We start from the raw sequence: 4,831 nt of genomic DNA, 5'->3' as shown, positions 1-4,831 counted from the left end.
CTTAACAAAATATAACTGGATGTTTAAAAGTAAACTTTTTTATGAGCCTTATACATAATCTGCAAGATATTATAATCAACCAACTCAAAATTTTAATCATTTCACTTTACAAAATAATATATTTGATGGATGACTGTAATGTTTTCTGGTGATAATTCTGACGGCTCTTTTCTGTAAAATGAAAATAGGATTTGTGATTGTTTTACATGCTTTACCCCAGACTTCAGTACAGTAAATCAAGTGTGAAACAATTATTGCATTATATATATAAACAGTGCTTTATCATTAAATAAGTCCTTTACTTTATATAATACTGCAATGCATTTGGCTATTTTTGTTTTTGAATATTTCCACTCGTTCATGACCACCAATCACAAAGTTGACAGCCAAGTGTTGCTGCAGGATGAAAAACAAACTCAGGCAGCCAAACTTCAACACGTTTGAGTCATCAGTTTGTGCTGATTGACTGTTCAGGCCAACGTCAGTGCATGTGTGTGTGCTCAGATCTGATTTTCCCATCATGCACCACACACACACGAACGCAGGAGCAGCGCAGTTTCATTCACATCAAAGTCGTCTCCCAAACCAAGCTGCTTGACGTTAATTAACTCCTGAAGTGTTTCTGTTCGTATCGTCAGATGTTTGCTTGAGGAAACATGAGACTGATGGAGCTCAGGCCAGAAACACACTTCATCGCTTTACTCTGTTTTAAATACATTGTATTAATGTAGGAGTTTTACACAGTCCAACATGTTGGACCTCAGTCTTTGTTGAGGAGGACATGAGACAAACAAAAACAACAATCAGTAACAAAATAAACACTTTTCTTCATCTTTGTGTGGAGCCATTTTGTGTCAGAGATGAGTAGTTTGTAAAGTGAACCAGGAAAAGAAAAGTAGCACAACTGAAATGTTTAAAATGAAGTTTGAACTTTTGGCTCAGGACACAAGTCAATAACCAAACAACTGGACTTTTAATCTAAAGATTCAGCTCAGGAAATGAAACATCAACTTCAGAATAAAAGTCCTTCCACCTGTTTCTTCTGCTTAGTTGTTTAATGATGAAACCTGCAGCCTGATAGACGTCCTCGTTTATCTCTGCTGTAACTCTGCTCCGAGTGGCTGAAAGTCAATTTTCTGCTGCTGCGTTTCCAGTTTCTCTGCGTGCTCTGTCACCAGTTAACACAGCTGACTGGGATTGTTCTCAGCCAGCAAATGACCTGTTAGTGTTTAATCATCCAGTCCATCAATCTAAAGTCCAATGATTAAAAAAAAAACTTATGTGAATCGAGTCGGTGTGAAACGAGGCCTCGAGTGTCTCTGAGAACATGATGACACGTGGTTGTTTAGATGAGTCACACCCAAGTGATTTACAGCAAATGCAAAGAGAATATGAGATCAAAATCTGAAATATTCAGTTAATGAGAAGCTGGCCTCCCTGTGATGCACAGAAAATAATTTATCTGAGAAATATTTACAATTTTCTGGGTTTTTAACATCTGATGGAGGAAAATAAAGATTAAGATAAAGAAAAACAATCTACTGGAACATTACTTTCTAAACACAGAGGCAAATTTATATCCACAAATCTGATTTATTTATTTATTTATTTATTTATTTATTTATTTATTTATTTATTTATTTATTTATTTAGTTCAAACAGGGACAGTGGACATTGTGAAACACAGTATGTGAAAACAAATCCGATTAGAGCCTGAGGCAAGTTTCCATCTGTTTGTCCCTCAGCAGGTCGTTGTTAATCAAATCTAATTGATTTATCTTTGGATACAAGTGAGATTTTTCTCGCTAAATAAACTTTTAGTGGACGACTAACTCTGAAATGCAGCAGCTGCAACCAAAACACAGCTTTAGTGGAAACTGAACAGGTCTGCCTACGTTGTTAGAGTTGACCTTTTAGCACCGCCGACTCTCTGCTTGTTAAAGAAACAGCTTTACTTTTATTCAGACATTTATTGTATGAGTGACTCACTCCTTGTGTGTGTGTGTGTGTGTGTGTGTGTGTGTGTGTGTGTGTGTGTGTGTTGCGGTTGAAGCATGTGAAGTGTAAATTGCGATGATTAATTCACACTCCATGATGGTTCATGCAGAGTGTCACTGATGGCCTCAGTTTTCTCTCATCTTGTTGTGAATCTTTGGCATCAGAAAAGTATCTCTTTTTTTCTGAATGAATTAATTAATGAAGGATATATTGGTGTAGCTGTGATTTTAACTGTAGATGATGACTTTATTTATTTGTGTGAGGCTTGAGTAACTAGAAAATAAAAGAATTAAAACAAATGTCTTCTTTAATTGTTATAGTCACACACATTTTATTTTTGTTAATTTTCTGTATGCCAGTGATTCGCAACCAGGGGTACGCAAGCATACTACACGGGGTACGTGGAAAAATTTCCCAGGTGTGTAAATAATAAATAAAAAAAGGACTGGGCTGTAGGGCCCTATGATTTCCACAATGTGAAAAATGCAGACAGAATCATGGAATGGACACAAAATAGAATCCATCAGTGGTGGGCAGCGCTAATCCAAAAATTAGCTCCGCAATTTCTAAAGCGCTTATAAAAACATTTAGGTCTGCAACTTCAAAAATGCTTTTGTCATAGAAAAACTAGCAGAAGGTAATTTTAAAGCACAAATTCAATTTGACACTTAATAGCTGGCAACAATACATGTACAACATATGTACAACACTGCCAACTAGCGGTGTATGAACCCTTGTACAGCTTAATCCTACAACCGCTGATTGCTGGGGATGTGATTTCCTGAAACAGACCTTTGACTCCTGGTGTAAAAATTAAAAAAGTTGTTGAGGATTGCTAGTTCCACTGCTTTTTTGTCTTTTTCTTTTGTTTGTTGTAGATTTTTCATTAAAGAAGCATCAATAAAGTAATTTCAAAACTGTTTATTGGAAAACTGAAGCGATGCATTCTGGGTACATGACTGATTTAAATTGTCACGGGAAATGAAAGTTTTCCATGTAGTTGCTCCAGTTGACCACTAGATGTCTGTCTAACCCCGTTGGCAGATTGCTTCGACCGGTTACATCAAGTATTGAGCTCCAGCGTTCAAACTTAATTTTTTTCAAAAAGGAGCTTCGATTGTAAAGTAAAATAAATCAAACGAAATATTTAGGTCCGCAATTAGCGGATTTGCTCTTTAGCAGACTGGTGCCCATCACTAGAATCCAGTATAAAACATGGAATCTCAGAATTTGTTCATTTAGGCGAGTTTCTGATGTATTTTGGACGCTGTGGCTTCCTGCACCTGCCATTACCTGGTTTATTTATTTAATCACTTATTCACTTACAATGTAACATGTTAATCTTTGTTTAAATTGAGTTGAAAAGAATAAAACGCCTGAGAATTAAATGTTCTAGGGGGTCAAATAAATCATTTTATTTAATAATCAGTTGTTGTACATTATAGTTTTGGAGAATCATTATTACAGTTGACAGAGGGGGAACTAGTGGTATGACAAAATGGCTCGGGGGGTACACAAGTCTAAAAAGGTTGTATACAAATGAACTGAATAAATATTTAGTTGTGGTGAGCCACATGCTGCTTCTCTTTGTGTTGTTGAGCTTAGAGATTAGTTTTTGCTGCACATGTTTCTGTAGGTTCAGGAAAACAACCTAATGTTAAATAATGTGAGGCTTGTTGAGTGGCTGCACTTTTGTTAAAAAAAACAATAATTTTGGTCTATGGAGGAACTGATTATAGTTATTATTGAAGGAAATGCAAGGTTTGTTCAGTAGTGAATGGATGTATTTCACGGTGCCCTCAGCTATGAAATGTAATTTATTTCAGCTCTCCGTTCTAAACTTGAAGTTGCCTTTTTGAATTAGACGATATGACAAAGTATTAATCAGCCAGCAGCTCACACAAAGTCCTGTTCAGCCTACGGGGCGACCACAGTCCATCTGCAGTGGTTTAAACTCTCTTTAACACACTTCAGTTGTCAGAGAAAATGGTTTTAGGTCTGAGAATGTGCTGACAAAGCCACATGCTGAATCCAGTCTATTTCTGTCTTTCTGACTTCAGAAATGGAAGAGATCTGAGGAGAGTCCTCTCACTGCTGCAGATGCATGCATGTCTGCAGCTGACCTCCTTTCTTCACGCTCAGCTTCAGTTTAGTCTCACGTCAGCTCTCGTTGAGGATTTTATAAAGTTTTCTTCCCAGATCAACTTCTAGAAGTGTCACTCTGTTTGATAAAGCACATTTCTTTTTTAAGTGCCCTGTTGGAACTATGGATGTTTTAAACTAAAACCTTTCTGGTACACTGAGGTTACTGTCATGTTGCTGTGAGTTAGGGCTGCACCGATTAGTTGAAATAATCGATGACGTCGATTATGTAAATTTGTTGATGCAGATTTTTTATTATCGATTCGCTGTATTACATAAACACCACGTGAATGTTTATGCAATTCCATTTCGGTACCTAAACGCATCATTGCGACCGTATTAACATAAGAGTGGTGAGTTTTCCATGCTTGTCCTGAACGCAGCATCACAAGAGCGTAATGACGTCAGCAGCTGCTGCTTCAGTTCAGTCTGAAGCTTGAAAACAAGCCTCGCAGCTCCTGGAGTAAAATTTACCAAACAGACCACCTCTGAATTATCTGGATTAATTATCCTGTGAACATGACGTTCACTTGTTCAAAGTAAATAAAGTAGCAGCACTTTCTTTATTTCATCCAGCATTAAACAGAGAGCGGTGTTAGGTGGAGCCACGTTCCCCCATCAGACGGTTCCCCCATCAGACGGTTCCCCCATCAGACGGTTCCCCCAGCGTCTGAAACAACAGAGGAGCTTC

This window comes from Austrofundulus limnaeus, unplaced genomic scaffold, assembly GCF_001266775.1.
Source record: "Austrofundulus limnaeus strain Quisiro unplaced genomic scaffold, Austrofundulus_limnaeus-1.0 Scaffold563, whole genome shotgun sequence".
Lineage (NCBI taxonomy): Eukaryota > Metazoa > Chordata > Actinopteri > Cyprinodontiformes > Rivulidae > Austrofundulus > Austrofundulus limnaeus.
This window is presented reverse-complemented; position numbering follows the sequence as displayed.